The sequence below is a fragment of the Pseudophryne corroboree genome, chromosome 9, assembly GCF_028390025.1.
Source record: "Pseudophryne corroboree isolate aPseCor3 chromosome 9, aPseCor3.hap2, whole genome shotgun sequence".
Taxonomy (NCBI): Eukaryota; Metazoa; Chordata; class Amphibia; order Anura; family Myobatrachidae; genus Pseudophryne; species Pseudophryne corroboree.
Genome location: NC_086452.1, coordinates 63,375,113 through 63,393,308, shown reverse-complemented (window position 1 = coordinate 63,393,308; position 18,196 = coordinate 63,375,113). Strand labels below are relative to the sequence as shown.

Genomic DNA, 18,196 nt, shown 5'->3' with positions numbered 1-18,196 from the left:
GATTGTTCTATCATAGATGAGTCTCCTGTATACTCTATTGCTGGGATGTTTTTCCAGCACTGTACAACATCGTGATGTCTGTAGGCCAGAGGTTCCTAAACTGTGTGCCGTGGCTCCCTGGGGTGCCTCGGGACACTTGCAGGGGTGCCCTGGGTTGGTGGTTCAGGACCAATTAAAATTATTCATGGTCAATATAATAGGCAAAACCAGTGCTGGTGGCTACCAGTCATAAACTATGTGGCCAAACAGAAGCAAATCTTGTCCCTCACCACACAACTGACCCTAAGGATGACATATAAACGCGATCTACTTAATGTAATATTTCTTTCTAAATTTCTCAATAAGAAATTTTTGGCCTAGGGGTGCCGTGAAAAAATTCTGATATTCTTGGGCGCCGTGATTCAAAAAAGTTTGGAAACCACTGCTGTAGGCACTCTAGTAAGTTGAAGAACTGGGTTTAAATTACTATTCGACCATTCAAAATGTAAATCTTTCTTTGTTTGGTAGTTTCATTTGCATACTTCCCCATGATGCATTTGATACTTTGCAAGGTTGTTGTTTTTTTATAGCATTTTGCAAATTAAATGTCCTTTTTAAACTTAGATGTTGTAAATATATTAGAATTGTATTGGTTATATGTGAAAATTGTTAAATATACATATGTTTTGTCCTCTCACTTGGTAAACTGAGGTCTGTTTGAATCTGGGGAAATAATCGTGGCACTTCTCTAGTATACTCTGGTTTCTCTTCAGAACGAATAAATCTTTCGCCTTTTACTAAAGATTTCCGTGGAGAGGAACAACCATGAGTTTCATATAATTTTTTGATGCCTGGCTCACGCTGGGCTTGTTTACTGGTTAATAAAAGAATATAATATTATAGTAGGGTTTGAACATCGGAAGTATCAATTTGTAGAAACCATGATTTGAAACCATGGTCACAAATCATTGCTTCTGAAACTGATGTTTATATTTTTACAGGCGTAAAGTAAACTGGTTACTTATAAATATAGAGCAGGGATAGGACATCATCAATCGATGCTATGAAATGACACAATATACTCAGGCTGACTTGCAGACAGTGCACTGCAGCTGAGCAACACTGAGTCAGTGAGGCAGGGCAAGATGGGGAAAGGAGCACTCATGAGTTTCATTTTTGAAAATGGTCAGCTATTTTCTTGAATACTCTGTTGCTGTGTCGGTATTAATGGTATCTGAAGGAAGTTGAACAAATTAGTTTTTGTTTTTCTTATCCTGTTTGTAGGAAAATTTGACCATGATCAGAAGTAGTTAGTTTACTGTTTACAGTTTTTTGCTGTTTGTTTTCTGTTTACAGTAAAAGGCTTTTTGTTTTTTGTTTCCTGCCTGGCTGACCAACACAGAGCTTATTTACTAGTGAAATTCCGAAATTGTTAATTTTTCATGAGTCTTTTAGAATTTGATATTAAATGTTGATTTTTTTTTTGTTTATTATTGGAAAAAACTGTGGAATACAATGATTGTTCTATCATAGATGAGTCTCCTGTATACTCTATTGCTGGGATGTTTTTCCAGCACTGTACAACATCGTGATGTCTGTAGGCCAGAGGTTCCTAAACTGTGTGCCGTGGCTCCCTGGGGTGCCTCGGGACACTTGCAGGGGTGCCCTGGGTTGGTGGTTCAGGACCAATTAAAATTATTCATGGTCAATATAATAGGCAAAACCAGTGCTGGTGGCTACCAGTCATAAACTATGTGGCCAAACAGAAGCAAATCTTGTCCCTCACCACACAACTGACCCTAAGGATGACATATAAACGCGATCTACTTAATGTAATATTTCTTTCTAAATTTCTCAATAAGAAATTTTTGGCCTAGGGGTGCCGTGAAAAAATTCTGATATTCTTGGGCGCCGTGATTCAAAAAAGTTTGGAAACCACTGCTGTAGGCACTCTAGTAAGTTGAAGAACTGGGTTTAAATTACTATTCGACCATTCAAAATGTAAATCTTTCTTTGTTTGGTAGTTTCATTTGCATACTTCCCCATGATGCATTTGATACTTTGCAAGGTTGTTGTTTTTTTATAGCATTTTGCAAATTAAATGTCCTTTTTAAACTTAGATGTTGTAAATATATTAGAATTGTATTGGTTATATGTGAAAATTGTTAAATATACATATGTTTTGTCCTCTCACTTGGTAAACTGAGGTCTGTTTGAATCTGGGGAAATAATCGTGGCACTTCTCTAGTATACTCTGGTTTCTCTTCAGAACGAATAAATCTTTCGCCTTTTACTAAAGATTTCCGTGGAGAGGAACAACCATGAGTTTCATGTAATTTTTTGATGCCTGGCTCACGCTGTGCTTGTTTACTGGTTAATAAAAGAATATAATATTATAGTAGGGTTTGAACATCGGAAGTATCAATTTGTAGAAACCATGATTTGAAACCATGGTCACAAATCATTGCTTCTGAAACTGATGTTTATATTTTTACAGGCGTAAAGTAAACTGGTTACTTATAAATATAGAGCAGGGATAGGACATCATCAATCGATGCTATGAAATGACACAATATACTCAGGCTGACTTGCAGACAGTGCACTGCAGCTGAGCAACACTGAGTCAGTGAGGCAGGGCAAGATGGGGAAAGGAGCACTCATGAGTTTCATTTTTGAAAATGGTCAGCTATTTTCTTGAATACTCTGTTGCTGTGTCGGTATTAATGGTATCTGAAGGAAGTTGAACAAATTAGTTTTTGTTTTTCTTATCCTGTTTGTAGGAAAATTTGACCATGATCAGAAGTAGTTAGTTTACTGTTTACAGTTTTTTGCTGTTTGTTTTCTGTTTACAGTAAAAGGCTTTTTGTTTTTTTGTTTCCTGCCTGGCTGACCAACGCAGAGCTTATTTACTAGTGAAATTCCGAAATTGTTAATTTTTCATGAGTCTTTTAGAATTTGATATTAAATGTTGATTTTTTTTGTTTATTATTGGGAAAAACTGTGGAATACAATGATTATTCTATCATAGATGAGTCTCCTGTATACTCTATTGCTGGGATGTTTTTCCAGCACTGTACAACATCGTGATGTCTGTAGGCCAGAGGTTCCTAAACTGTGTGCCTTGGCTCCCTGGGGTGCCTCGGGACACTTGCAGGGGTGCCCTGGGTTGGTGGTTCAGGACCAATTAAAATTATTCATGGTCAATATAATAGGCAAAACCAGTGCTGGTGGCTACCAGTCATAAACTATGTGGCCAAACAGAAGCAAATCTTGTCCCTCACCACACAACTGACCCTAAGGATGACATATAAACGCGATCTACTTAATGTAATATTTCTTTCTAAATTTCTCAATAAGAAATTTTTGGCCTAGGGGTGCCGTGAAAAAATTCTGATATTCTTGGGCGCCGTGATTCAAAAAAGTTTGGAAACCACTGCTGTAGGCACTCTAGTAAGTTGAAGAACTGGGTTTAAATTACTATTCAACCATTCAAAATGTAAATCTTTCTTTGTTTGGTAGTTTCATTTGCATACTTCCCCATGATGCATTTGATACTTTGCAAGGTTGTTGTTTTTTTTATAGCATTTTGCAAATTAAATGTCCTTTTTAAACTTTGATGTTGTAAATATATTAGAATTGTATTGCTTATATGTGAAAATTGTTAAATATACATATGTTTTGTCCTCTCACTTGGTAAACTGAGGTCTGTTTGAATCTGGGGAAATAATCGTGGCACTTCTCTAGTATACTCTGGTTTCTCTTCAGAACGAATAAATCTTTCGCCTTTTACTAAAGATTTCCGTGGAGAGGAACAACCATGAGTTTCATATAATTTTTTGATGCCTGGCTCACGCTGGGCTTGTTTACTGGTTAATAAAAGAATATAATATTATAGTAGGGTTTGAACATCGGAAGTATCAATTTGTAGAAACCATGATTTGAAACCATGGTCACAAATCATTGCTTCTGAAACTGATGTTTATATTTTTACAGGCGTAAAGTAAACTGGTTACTTATAAATATAGAGCAGGGATAGGACATCATCAATCGATGCTATAAAATGACACAATATACTCAGGCTGACTTGCAGACAGTGCACTGCAGCTGAGCAACACTGAGTCAGTGAGGCAGGGCAAGATGGGGAAAGGAGCACTCATGAGTTTCATTTTTGAAAATGGTCAGCTATTTTCTTGAATACTCTGTTGCTGTGTCGGTATTAATGGTATCTGAAGGAAGTTGAACAAATTAGTTTTTGTTTTTCTTATCCTGTTTGTAGGAAAATTTGACCATGATCAGAAGTAGTTAGTTTACTGTTTACAGTTTTTTGCTGTTTGTTTTCTGTTTACAGTAAAAGGCTTTTTGTTTTTTTGTTTTTTGTTTCCTGCCTGGCTGACCAACACAGAGCTTATTTACTAGTGAAATTCCGAAATTGTTAATTTTTCATGAGTCTTTTAGAATTTGATATTAAATGTTGATTTTTTTTTGTTTATTATTGGAAAAAACTGTGGAATACAATGATTGTTCTATCATAGATGAGTCTCCTGTATACTCTATTGCTGGGATGTTTTTCCAGCACTGTACAACATCGTGATGTCTGTAGGCCAGAGGTTCCTAAACTGTGTGCCGTGGCTCCCTGGGGTGCCTCGGGACACTTGCAGGGGTGCCCTGGGTTGGTGGTTCAGGACCAATTAAAATTATTCATGGTCAATATAATAGGCAAAACCAGTGCTGGTGGCAACCAGTCATAAACTATGTGGCCAAACAGAAGCAAATCTTGTCCCTCACCACACAACTGACCCTAAGGATGACATATAAACGCGATCTACTTAATGTAATATTTCTTTCTAAATTTCTCAATAAGAAATTTTTGGCCTAGGGGTGCCGTGAAAAAATTCTGATATTCTTGGGCGCCGTGATTCAAAAAAGTTTGGAAACCACTGCTGTAGGCACTCTAGTAAGTTGAAGAACTGGGTTTAAATTACTATTCGACCATTCAAAATGTAAATCTTTCTTTGTTTGGTAGTTTCATTTGCATACTTCCCCATGATGCATTTGATACTTTGCAAGGTTGTTGTTTTTTTATAGCATTTTGCAAATTAAATGTCCTTTTTAAACTTAGATGTTGTAAATATATTAGAATTGTATTGGTTATATGTGAAAATTGTTAAATATACATATGTTTTGTCCTCTCACTTGGTAAACTGAGGTCTGTTTGAATCTGGGGAAATAATCGTGGCACTTCTCTAGTATACTCTGGTTTCTCTTCAGAACGAATAAATCTTTCGCCTTTTACTAAAGATTTCCGTGGAGAGGAACAACCATGAGTTTCATGTAATTTTTTGATGCCTGGCTCACGCTGGGCTTGTTTACTGGTTAATAAAAGAATATAATATTATAGTAGGGTTTGAACATCGGAAGTATCAATTTGTAAAAACCATGATTTGAAACCATGGTCACAAATCATTGCTTCTGAAACTGATGTTTATATTTTTACAGGCGTAAACTGGTTACTTATAAATATAGAGCAGGGATAGGACATCATCAATCGATGCTATGAAATGACACAATATACTCAGGCTGACTTGCAGACAGTGCACTGCAGCTGAGCAACACTGAGTCAGTGAGGCAGGGCAAGATGGGGAAAGGAGCACTCATGAGTTTCATTTTTGAAAATGGTCAGCTATTTTCTTGAATACTCTGTTGCTGTGTCGGTATTAATGGTATCTGAAGGAAGTTGAACAAATTAGTTTTTGTTTTTCTTATCCTGTTTGTAGGAAAATTTGACCATGATCAGAAGTAGTTAGTTTACTGTTTACAGTCTTTTGCTGTTTGTTTTCTGTTTACAGTAAAAGGCTTTTTGTTTTTTTGTTTTTTGTTTCCTGCCTGGCTGACCAACACAGAGCTTATTTACTAGTGAAATTCCGAAATTGTTAATTTTTCATGAGTCTTTTAGAATTTGATATTAAATGTTGATTTTTTTTTGTTTATTATTGGAAAAAACTGTGGAATACAATGATTGTTCTATCATAGATGAGTCTCCTGTATACTCTATTGCTGGGATGTTTTTCCAGCACTGTACAACATCGTGATGTCTGTAGGCCAGAGGTTCCTAAACTGTGTGCCGTGGCTCCCTGGGGTGCCTCGGGACACTTGCAGGGGTGCCCTGGGTTGGTGGTTCAGGACCAATTAAAATTATTCATGGTCAATATAATAGGCAAAACCAGTGCTGGTGGCTACCAGTCATAAACTATGTGGCCAAACAGAAGCAAATCTTGTCCCTCACCACACAACTGACCCTAAGGATGACATATAAACGCGATCTACTTAATGTAATATTTCTTTCTAAATTTCTCAATAAGAAATTTTTGGCCTAGGGGTGCCGTGAAAAAAATCTGATATTCTTGGGCGCCGTGATTCAAAAAAGTTTGGAAACCACTGCTGTAGGCACTCTAGTAAGTTGAAGAACTGGGTTTAAATTACTATTCGACCATTCAAAATGTAAATCTTTCTTTGTTTGGTAGTTTCATTTGCATACTTCCCCATGATGCATTTGATACTTTGCAAGGTTGTTGTTTTTTTATAGCATTTTGCAAATTAAATGTCCTTTTTAAACTTAGATGTTGTAAATATATTAGAATTGTATTGGTTATATGTGAAAATTGTTAAATATACATATGTTTTGTCCTCTCACTTGGTAAACTGAGGTCTGTTTGAATCTGGGGAAATAATCGTGGCACTTCTCTAGTATACTCTGGTTTCTCTTCAGAACGAATAAATCTTTCGCCTTTTACTAAAGATTTCCGTGGAGAGGAACAACCATGAGTTTCATGTAATTTTTTAATGCCTGGCTCACGCTGGGCTTGTTTACTGGTTAATAAAAGAATATAATATTATAGTAGGGTTTGAACATCGGAAGTATCAATTTGTAGAAACAATGATTTGAAACCATGGTCACAAATCATTGCTTCTGAAACTGATGTTTATATTTTTACAGGCGTAAAGTAAACTGGTTACTTATAAATATAGAGCAGGGATAGGACATCATCAATCGATGCTATGAAATGACACAATATACTCAGGCTGACTTGCAGACAGTGCACTGCAGCTGAGCAACACTGAGTCAGTGAGGCAGGGCAAGATGGGGAAAGGAGCACTCATGAGTTTCATTTTTGAAAATGGTCAGCTATTTTCTTGAATACTCTGTTGCTGTGTCGGTATTAATGGTATCTGAAGGAAGTTGAACAAATTAGTTTTTGTTTTTCTTATCCTGTTTGTAGGAAAATTTGACCATGATCAGAAGTAGTTAGTTTACTGGTTACAGTTTTTTGCTGTTTGTTTTCTGTTTACAGTAAAAGGCTTTTTGTTTTTTTGTTTTTTGTTTCCTGCCTGGCTGACCAACGCAGAGCTTATTTACTAGTGAAATTCCGAAATTGTTAATTTTTCATGAGTCTTTTAGAATTTGATATTAAATGTTGATTTTTTTTGTTTATTATTGGAAAAAACTGTGGAATACAATGATTGTTCTATCATAGATGAGTCTCCTGTATACTCTATTGCTGGGATGTTTTTCCAGCACTGTACAACATCGTGATGTCTGTAGGCCAGAGGTTCCTAAACTGTGTGCCGTGGCTCCCTGGGGTGCCTCGGGACACTTGCAGGGGTGCCCTGGGTTGGTGGTTCAGGACCAATTAAAATTATTCATGGTCAATATAATAGGCAAAACCAGTGCTGGTGGCTACCAGTCATAAACTATGTGGCCAAACAGAAGCAAATCTTGTCCCTCACCACACAACTGACCCTAAGGATGACATATAAACGCGATCTACTTAATGTAATATTTCTTTCTAAATTTCTCAATAAGAAATTTTTGGCCTAGGGGTGCCGTGAAAAAATTCTGATATTCTTGGGCGCCGTGATTCAAAAATGGTCAGCTATTTTCTTGAATACTCTGTTGCTGTGTCGGTATTAATGGTATCTGAAGGAAGTTGAACAAATTAGTTTTTGTTTTTCTTATCCTGTTTGTAGGAAAATTTGACCATGATCAGAAGTAGTTAGTTTACTGTTTACAGTTTTTTGCTGTTTGTTTTCTGTTTACAGTAAAAGGCTTTTTGTTTTTTTGTTTTTTGTTTCCTGCCTGGCTGACCAACACAGAGCTTATTTACTAGTGAAATTCCGAAATTGTTAATTTTTCATGAGTCTTTTAGAATTTAATATTAAATGTTGATTTTTTTTGTTTATTATTGGAAAAAACTGTGGAATACAATGATTGTTCTATCATAGATGAGTCTCCTGTATACTCTATTGCTGGGATGTTTTTCCAGCACTGTACAACATCGTGATGTCTGTAGGCCAGAGGTTCCTAAACTGTGTGCCGTGGCTCCCTGGGGTGCCTCGGGACACTTGCAGGGGTGCCCTGGGTTGGTAATTCAGGACCAATTAAAATTATTCATGGTCAATATAATAGGCAAAACCAGTGCTGGTGGCTACCAGTCATAAACTATGTGGCCAAACAGAAGCAAATCTTGTCCCTCACCACACAACTGACCCTAAGGATGACATATAAACGCGATCTACTTAATGTAATATTTCTTTCTAAATTTCTCAATAAGAAATTTTTGGCCTAGGGGTGCCGTGAAAAAATTCTGATATTCTTGGGCGCCGTGATTCAAAAATGGTCAGCTATTTTCTTGAATACTCTGTTGCTGTGTCGGTATTAATGGTATCTGAAGGAAGTTGAACAAATTAGTTTTTGTTTTTCTTATCCTGTTTGTAGGAAAATTTGACCATGATCAGAAGTAGTTAGTTTACTGTTTACAGTTTTTTGCTGTTTATTTTCTGTTTACAGTAAAAGGCTTTTTGTTTTTTTGTTTTTTGTTTCCTGCCTGGCTGACCAACACAGAGCTTATTTACTAGTGAAATTCCGAAATTGTTAATTTTTCATGAGTCTTTTAGAATTTGATATTAAATGTTGATTTTTTTTGTTTATTATTGGAAAAAACTGTGGAATACAATGATTGTTCTATCATAGATGAGTCTCCTGTATACTCTATTGCTGGGATGTTTTTCCAGCACTGTACAACATCGTGATGTCTGTAGGCCAGAGGTTCCTAAACTGTGTGCCGTGGCTCCCTGGGGTGCCTCGGGACACTTGCAGGGGTGCCCTGGGTTGGTGGTTCAGGACCAATTAAAATTATTCATGGTCAATATAATAGGCAAAACCAGTGCTGGTGGCTACCAGTCATAAACTATGTGGCCAAACAGAAGCAAATCTTGTCCCTCACCACACAACTGACCCTAAGTATGACATATAAACGCGATCTACTTAATGTAATATTTCTTTCTAAATTTCTCAATAAGAAATTTTTGGCCTAGGGGTGCCGTGAAAAAATTCTGATATTCTTGGGCGCCGTGATTCAAAAAAGTTTGGAAACCACTGCTGTAGGCACTCTAGTAAGTTGAAGAACTGGGTTTAAATTACTATTCGACCATTCAAAATGTAAATCTTTCTTTGTTTGGTAGTTTCATTTGCATACTTCCCCATGATGCATTTGATACTTTGCAAGGTTGTTGTTTTTTTATAGCATTTTGCAAATTAAATGTCCTTTTTAAACTTAGATGTTGTAAATATATTAGAATTGTATTGGTTATATGTGAAAATTGTTAAATATACATATGTTTTGTCCTCTCACTTGGTAAACTGAGGTCTGTTTGAATCTGGGGAAATAATCGTGGCACTTCTCTAGTATACTCTGGTTTCTCTTCAGAACGAATAAATCTTTCGCCTTTTACTAAAGATTTCCGTGGAGAGGAACAACCATGAGTTTCATGTAATTTTTTGATGCCTGGCTCACGCTGGGCTTGTTTACTGGTTAATAAAAGAATATAATATTATAGTAGGGTTTGAACATCGGAAGTATCAATTTGTAGAAACAATGATTTGAAACCATGGTCACAAATCATTGCTTCTGAAACTGATGTTTATATTTTTACAGGCGTAAAGTAAACTGGTTACTTATAAATATAGAGCAGGGATAGGACATCATCAATCGATGCTATGAAATGACACAATATACTCAGGCTGACTTGCAGACAGTGCACTGCAGCTGAGCAACACTGAGTCAGTGAGGCAGGGCAAGATGGGGAAAGGAGCACTCATGAGTTTCATTTTTGAAAATGGTCAGCTATTTTCTTGAATACTCTCTTGCTGTGTCGGTATTAATGGTATCTGAAGGAAGTTGAACAAATTAGTTTTTGTTTTTCTTATCCTGTTTGTAGGAAAATTTGACCATGATCAGAAGTAGTTAGTTTACTGTTTACAGTTTTTTGCTGTTTGTTTTCTGTTTACAGTAAAAGGCTTTTTGTTTTTTTGTTTTTTGTTTCCTGCCTGGCTGACCAACACAGAGCTTATTTACTAGTGAAATTCCGAAATTGTTAATTTTTCATGAGTCTTTTAGATTTTGATATTAAATGTTGATTTTTTTTGTTTATTATTGGAAAAAACTGTGGAATACAATGATTGTTCTATCATAGATGAGTCTCCTGTATACTCTATTGCTGGGATGTTTTTCCAGCACTGTACAACATCGTGATGTCTGTAGGCCAGAGGTTCCTAAACTGTGTGCCGTGGCTCCCTGGGGTGCCTCGGGACACTTGCAGGGGTGCCCTGGGTTGGTGGTTCAGGACCAATTAAAATTATTCATGGTCAATATAATAGGCAAAACCAGTGCTGGTGGCAACCAGTCATAAACTATGTGGCCAAACAGAAGCAAATCTTGTCCCTCACCACACAACTGACCCTAAGGATGACATATAAATGCGATCTACTTAATGTAATATTTCTTTCTAAATTTCTCAATAAGAAATTTTTGGCCTAGGGGTGCCGTGAAAAAATTCTGATATTCTTGGGCGCCGTGATTCAAAAAAGTTTGGAAACCACTGCTGTAGGCACTCTAGTAAGTTGAAGAACTGGGTTTAAATTACTATTCGACCATTCAAAATGTAAATCTTTCTTTGTTTGGTAGTTTCATTTGCATACTTCCCCATGATGCATTTGATACTTTGCAAGGTTGTTGTTTTTTTATAGCATTTTGCAAATTAAATGTCCTTTTTAAACTTAGATGTTGTAAATATATTAGAATTGTATTGGTTATATGTGAAAATTGTTAAATATACATATGTTTTGTCCTCTCACTTGGTAAACTGAGGTCTGTTTGAATCTGGGGAAATAATCGTGGCACTTCTCTAGTATACTCTGGTTTCTCTTCAGAACGAATAAATCTTTCGCCTTTTACTAAAGATTTCCGTGGAGAGGAACAACCATGAGTTTCATGTAATTTTTTGATGCCTGGCTCACGCTGTGCTTGTTTACTGGTTAATAAAAGAATATAATATTATAGTAGGGTTTGAACATCGGAAGTATCAATTTGTAGAAACCATGATTTGAAACCATGGTCACAAATCATTGCTTCTGAAACTGATGTTTATATTTTTACAGGCGTAAAGTAAACTGGTTACTTATAAATATAGAGCAGGGATAGGACATCATCAATCGATGCTATGAAATGACACAATATACTCAGGCTGACTTGCAGACAGTGCACTGCAGCTGAGCAACACTGAGTCAGTGAGGCAAGGCAAGATGGGGAAAGGAGCACTCATGAGTTTCATTTTTGAAAATGGTCAGCTATTTTCTTGAATACTCTCTTGCTGTGTCGGTATTAATGGTATCTGAAGGAAGTTGAACAAATTAGTTTTTGTTTTTCTTATCCTGTTTGTAGGAAAATTTGACCATGATCAGAAGTAGTTAGTTTACTGTTTACAGTTTTTTGCTGTTTGTTTTCTGTTTACAGTAAAAGGCTTTTTGTTTTTTTGTTTTTTGTTTCCTGCCTGGCTGACCAACACAGAGCTTATTTACTAGTGAAATTCCGAAATTGTTAATTTTTCATGAGTCTTTTAGAATTTGATATTAAATGTTGATTTTTTTTGTTTATTATTGGAAAAAACTGTGGAATACAATGATTGTTCTATCATAGATGAGTCTCCTGTATACTCTATTGCTGGGATGTTTTTCCAGCACTGTACAACATCGTGATGTCTGTAGGCCAGAGGTTCCTAAACTGTGTGCCGTGGCTCCCTGGGGTGCCTCGGGACACTTGCAGGGGTGTCCTGGGTTGGTGGTTCAGGACCAATTAAAATTATTCATGGTCAATATAATAGGCAAAACCAGTGCTGGTGGCTACCAGTCATAAACTATGTGGCCAAACAGAAGCAAATCTTGTCCCTCACCACACAACTGACCCTAAGTATGACATATAAACGCGATCTACTTAATGTAATATTTCTTTCTAAATTTCTCAATAAGAAATTTTTGGCCTAGGGGTGCCGTGAAAAAATTCTGATATTCTTGGGCGCCGTGATTCAAAAAAGTTTGGAAACCACTGCTGTAGGCACTCTAGTAAGTTGAAGAACTGGGTTTAAATTACTATTCGACCATTCAAAATGTAAATCTTTCTTTGTTTGGTAGTTTCATTTGCATACTTCCCCATGATGCATTTGATACTTTGCAAGGTTGTTGTTTTTTTATAGCATTTTGCAAATTAAATGTCCTTTTTAAACTTAGATGTTGTAAATATATTAGAATTGTATTGGTTATATGTGAAAATTGTTAAATATACATATGTTTTGTCCTCTCACTTGGTAAACTGAGGTCTGTTTGAATCTGGTGAAATAATCGTGGCACTTCTCTAGTATACTCTGGTTTCTCTTCAGAACGAATAAATCTTTCGCCTTTTACTAAAGATTTCCGTGGAGAGGAACAACCATGAGTTTCATGTAATTTTTTGATGCCTGGCTCACGCTGGGCTTGTTTACTGGTTAATAAAAGAATATAATATTATAGTAGGGTTTGAACATCGGAAGTATCAATTTGTAGAAACAATGATTTGAAACCATGGTCACAAATCATTGCTTCTGAAACTGATGTTTATATTTTTACAGGCGTAAAGTAAACTGGTTACTTATAAATATAGAGCAGGGATAGGACATCATCAATCGATGCTATGAAATGACACAATATACTCAGGCTGACTTGCAGACAGTGCACTGCAGCTGAGCAACACTGAGTCAGTGAGGCAGGGCAAGATGGGGAAAGGAGCACTCATGAGTTTCATTTTTGAAAATGGTCAGCTATTTTCTTGAATACTCTCTTGCTGTGTCGGTATTAATGGTATCTGAAGGAAGTTGAACAAATTAGTTTTTGTTTTTCTTATCCTGTTTGTAGGAAAATTTGACCATGATCAGAAGTAGTTAGTTTACTGTTTACAGTTTTTTGCTGTTTGTTTTCTGTTTACAGTAAAAGGCTTTTTGTTTTTTTGTTTTTTGTTTCCTGCCTGGCTGACCAACACAGAGCTTATTTACTAGTGAAATTCCGAAATTGTTAATTTTTCATGAGTCTTTTAGATTTTGATATTAAATGTTGATTTTTTTTGTTTATTATTGGAAAAAACTGTGGAATACAATGATTGTTCTATCATAGATGAGTCTCCTGTATACTCTATTGCTGGGATGTTTTTCCAGCACTGTACAACATCGTGATGTCTGTAGGCCAGAGGTTCCTAAACTGTGTGCCGTGGCTCCCTGGGGTGCCTCGGGACACTTGCAGGGGTGCCCTGGGTTGGTGGTTCAGGACCAATTAAAATTATTCATGGTCAATATAATAGGCAAAACCAGTGCTGGTGGCAACCAGTCATAAACTATGTGGCCAAACAGAAGCAAATCTTGTCCCTCACCACACAACTGACCCTAAGGATGACATATAAACGCGATCTACTTAATGTAATATTTCTTTCTAAATTTCTCAATAAGAAATTTTTGGCCTAGGGGTGCCGTGAAAAAATTCTGATATTCTTGGGCGCCGTGATTCAAAAAAGTTTGGAAACCACTGCTGTAGGCACTCTAGTAAGTTGAAGAACTGGGTTTAAATTACTATTCGACCATTCAAAATGTAAATCTTTCTTTGTTTGGTAGTTTCATTTGCATACTTCCCCATGATGCATTTGATACTTTGCAAGGTTGTTGTTTTTTTATAGCATTTTGCAAATTAAATGTCCTTTTTAAACTTAGATGTTGTAAATATATTAGAATTGTATTGGTTATATGTGAAAATTGTTAAATATACATATGTTTTGTCCTCTCACTTGGTAAACTGAGGTCTGTTTGAATCTGGGGAAATAATCGTGGCACTTCTCTAGTATACTCTGGTTTCTCTTCAGAACGAATAAATCTTTCGCCTTTTACTAAAGATTTCCGTGGAGAGGAACAACCATGAGTTTCATGTAATTTTTTGATGCCTGGCTCACGCTGTGCTTGTTTACTGGTTAATAAAAGAATATAATATTATAGTAGGGTTTGAACATCGGAAGTATCAATTTGTAGAAACCATGATTTGAAACCATGGTCACAAATCATTGCTTCTGAAACTGATGTTTATATTTTTACAGGCGTAAAGTAAACTGGTTACTTATAAATATAGAGCAGGGATAGGACATCATCAATCGATGCTATGAAATGACACAATATACTCAGGCTGACTTGCAGACAGTGCACTGCAGCTGAGCAACACTGAGTCAGTGAGGCAGGGCAAGATGGGGAAAGGAGCACTCATGAGTTTCATTTTTGAAAATGGTCAGCTATTTTCTTGAATACTCTGTTGCTGTGTCGGTATTAATGGTATCTGAAGGAAGTTGAACAAATTAGTTTTTGTTTTTCTTATCCTGTTTGTAGGAAAATTTGACCATGATCAGAAGTAGTTAGTTTACTGTTTACATTTTTTTGCTGTTTGTTTTCTGTTTACAGTAAAAGGCTTTTTGTTTTTTTGTTTTTTGTTTCCTGCCTGGCTGACCAACACAGAGCTTATTTACTAGTGAAATTCCGAAATTGTTAATTTTTCATGAGTCTTTTAGAATTTGATATTAAATGTTGATTTTTTTTGTTTATTATTGGGAAAAACTGTGGAATACAATGATTATTCTATCATAGATGAGTCTCCTGTATACTCTATTGCTGGGATGTTTTTCCAGCACTGTACAACATCGTGATGTCTGTAGGCCAGAGGTTCCTAAACTGTGTGCCCTGGCTCCCTGGGGTGCCTCGGGACACTTGCAGGGATGCCCTGGGTTGGTGGTTCAGGACCAATTAAAATTATTCATGGTCAATATAATAGGCAAAACCAGTGCTGGTGGCTACCAGTCATAAACTATGTGGCCAAACAGAAGCAAATCTTGTCCCTCACCACACAACTGACCCTAAGGATGACATATAAACGCGATCTACTTAATGTAATATTTCTTTCTAAATTTCTCAATAAGAAATTTTTGGCCTAGGGGTGCCGTGAAAAAATTCTGATATTCTTGGGCGCCGTGATTCAAAAAAGTTTGGAAACCACTGCTGTAGGCACTCTAGTAAGTTGAAGAACTGGGTTTAAATTACTATTCGACCATTCAAAATGTAAATCTTTCTTTGTTTGGTAGTTTCATTTGCATACTTCCCCATGATGCATTTGATACTTTGCAAGGTTGTTGTTTTTTTATAGCATTTTGCAAATTAAATGTCCTTTTTAAACTTAGATGTTGTAAATATATTAGAATTGTATTGGTTATATGTGAAAATTGTTAAATATACATATGTTTTGTCCTCTCACTTGGTAAACTGAGGTCTGTTTGAATCTGGGGAAATAATCGTGGCACTTCTTTAGTATACTCTGGTTTCTCTTCAGAACGAATAAATCTTTCGCCTTTTACTAAAGATTTCCGTGGAGAGGAACAACCATGAGTTTCATGTAATTTTTTGATGCCTGGCTCACGCTGGGCTTGTTTACTGGTTAATAAAAGAATATAATATTATAGTAGGGTTTGAACATCGGAAGTATCAATTTGTAGAAACCATGAATTGAAACCATGGTCACAAATCATTGCTTCTGAAACTGATGTTTATATTTTTACAGGCGTAAAGTAAACTGGTTACTTATAAATATAGAGCAGGGATAGGACATCATCAATCGATGCTATGAAATGACACAATATATTCAGGCTGACTTGCAGACAGTGCACTGCAGCTGAGCAACACTGAGTCAGTGAGGCAGGGCAAGATGGGGAAAGGAGCACTCATGAGTTTCATTTTTGAAAATGGTCAGCTATTTTCTTGAATACTCTGTTGCTGTGTCTGTATTAATGGTATCTGAAGGAAGTTGAACAAATTAGTTTTTGTTTTTCTTATCCTGTTTGTAGGAAAATTTGACCATGATCAGAAGTAGTTAGTTTACTGTTTACAGTTTTTTGCTGTTTGTTTTCTGTTTACAGTAAAAGGCTTTTTGTTTTTTTGTTTCCTGCCTGGCTGACCAACGCAGAGCTTATTTACTAGTGAAATTCCGAAATTGTTAATTTTTCATGAGTCTTTTAGAATTTGATATTAAATGTTGATTTTTTTTGTTTATTATTGGGAAAAACTGTGGAATACAATGATTATTCTATCATAGATGAGTCTCCTGTATACTCTATTGCTGGGATGTTTTTCCAGCACTGTACAACATCGTGATGTCTGTAGGCCAGAGGTTCCTAAACTGTGTGCCTTGGCTCCCTGGGGTGCCTCGGGACACTTGCAGGGGTGCCCTGGGTTGGTGGTTCAGGACCAATTAAAATTATTCATGGTCAATATAATAGGCAAAACCAGTGCTGGTGGCTACCAGTCATAAACTATGTGGCCAAACAGAAGCAAATCTTGTCCCTCACCACACAACTGACCCTAAGGATGACATATAAACGCGATCTACTTAATGTAATATTTCTTTCTAAATTTCTCAATAAGAAATTTTTGGCCTAGGGGTGCCGTGAAAAAATTCTGATATTCTTGGGCGCCGTGATTCAAAAAAGTTTGGAAACCACTGCTGTAGGCACTCTAGTAAGTTGAAGAACTGGGTTTAAATTACTATTCGACCATTCAAAATGTAAATCTTTCTTTGTTTGGTAGTTTCATTTGCATACTTCCCCATGATGCATTTGATACTTTGCAAGGTTGTTGTTTTTTTTATAGCATTTTGCAAATTAAATGTCCTTTTTAAACTTTGATGTTGTAAATATATTAGAATTGTATTGCTTATATGGGAAAATTGTTAAATATACATATGTTTTGTCCTCTCACTTGGTAAACTGAGGTCTGTTTGAATCTGGGGAAATAATCGTGGCACTTCTCTAGTATACTCTGGTTTCTCTTCAGAACGAATAAATCTTTCGCCTTTTACTAAAGATTTCCGTGGAGAGGAACAACCATGAGTTTCATATAATTTTTTGATGCCTGGCTCACGCTGGGCTTGTTTACTGGTTAATAAAACAATATAATATTATAGTAGGGTTTGAACATCGGAAGTATCAATTTGTAGAAACCATGATTTGAAACCATGGTCACAAATCATTGCTTCTGAAACTGATGTTTATATTTTTACAGGCGTAAAGTAAACTGGTTACTTATAAATATAGAGCAGGGATAGGACATCATCAATCGATGCTATGAAATGACACAATATACTCAGGCTGACTTGCAGACAGTGCACTGCAGCTGAGCAACACTGAGTCAGTGAGGCAGGGCAAGATGGGGAAAGGAGCACTCATGAGTTTCATTTTTGAAAATGGTCAGCTATTTTCTTGAATACTCTGTTGCTGTGTCGGTATTAATGGTATCTGAAGGAAGTTGAACAAATTAGTTTTTGTTTTTCTTATCCTGTTTGTAGGAAAATTTGACCATGATCAGAAGTAGTTTGTTTACTGGTTACAGTTTTTTGCTGTTTGTTTTCTGTTTACAGTAAAAGGCTTTTTGTTTTTTTGTTTTTTGTTTCCTGCCTGGCTGACCAACGCAGAGCTTATTTACTAGTGAAATTCCGAAATTGTTAATTTTTCATGAGTCTTTTAGAATTTGATATTAAATGTTGATTTTTTTTGTTTATTATTGGAAAAAACTGTGGAATACAATGATTGTTCTATCATAGATGAGTCTCCTGTATACTCTATTGCTGGGATGTTTTTCCAGCACTGTACAACATCGTGATGTCTGTAGGCCAGAGGTTCCTAAACTGTGTGCCGTGGCTCCCTGGGGTGCCTCGGGACACTTGCAGGGGTGCCCTGGGTTGGTGGTTCAGGACCAATTAAAATTATTCATGGTCAATATAATA

General features: G+C 36.4%; 1 protein-coding gene and 11 non-coding genes across 13 annotated transcripts in view; all 12 read left to right on the top strand.

Annotated features, from left to right (window-relative positions):
* Nucleotides 1–18,196, top strand: part of LOC134957493 (armadillo-like helical domain containing protein 1) — a 468,225-nt gene that overhangs the window by 193,223 nt on the left and 256,806 nt on the right. The gene's annotated exons all lie outside the window — the stretch shown is intronic.
* Nucleotides 733–847, top strand: LOC134959342 (U5 spliceosomal RNA). Its single transcript, XR_010187389.1, has one exon. It is a non-coding gene; the product is annotated as a U5 spliceosomal RNA (small nuclear RNA).
* Nucleotides 2,229–2,343, top strand: LOC134959467 (U5 spliceosomal RNA). Its single transcript, XR_010187502.1, has one exon. It is a non-coding gene; the product is annotated as a U5 spliceosomal RNA (small nuclear RNA).
* LOC134959341 (U5 spliceosomal RNA) lies at nucleotides 3,725–3,839 on the top strand. The gene has a single exon (XR_010187388.1). It is a non-coding gene; the product is annotated as a U5 spliceosomal RNA (small nuclear RNA).
* LOC134959410 (U5 spliceosomal RNA) lies at nucleotides 5,228–5,342 on the top strand. Its single transcript, XR_010187449.1, has one exon. It is a non-coding gene; the product is annotated as a U5 spliceosomal RNA (small nuclear RNA).
* Nucleotides 6,726–6,840, top strand: LOC134959429 (U5 spliceosomal RNA). The gene has a single exon (XR_010187466.1). It is a non-coding gene; the product is annotated as a U5 spliceosomal RNA (small nuclear RNA).
* Nucleotides 9,724–9,838, top strand: LOC134959409 (U5 spliceosomal RNA). Its single transcript, XR_010187448.1, has one exon. It is a non-coding gene; the product is annotated as a U5 spliceosomal RNA (small nuclear RNA).
* LOC134959466 (U5 spliceosomal RNA) lies at nucleotides 11,226–11,340 on the top strand. Its single transcript, XR_010187501.1, has one exon. It is a non-coding gene; the product is annotated as a U5 spliceosomal RNA (small nuclear RNA).
* Nucleotides 12,728–12,842, top strand: LOC134959407 (U5 spliceosomal RNA). Its single transcript, XR_010187447.1, has one exon. It is a non-coding gene; the product is annotated as a U5 spliceosomal RNA (small nuclear RNA).
* LOC134959465 (U5 spliceosomal RNA) lies at nucleotides 14,230–14,344 on the top strand. Its single transcript, XR_010187499.1, has one exon. It is a non-coding gene; the product is annotated as a U5 spliceosomal RNA (small nuclear RNA).
* On the top strand, nucleotides 15,732–15,846 carry LOC134959406 (U5 spliceosomal RNA). The gene has a single exon (XR_010187446.1). It is a non-coding gene; the product is annotated as a U5 spliceosomal RNA (small nuclear RNA).
* LOC134959340 (U5 spliceosomal RNA) lies at nucleotides 17,228–17,342 on the top strand. Its single transcript, XR_010187387.1, has one exon. It is a non-coding gene; the product is annotated as a U5 spliceosomal RNA (small nuclear RNA).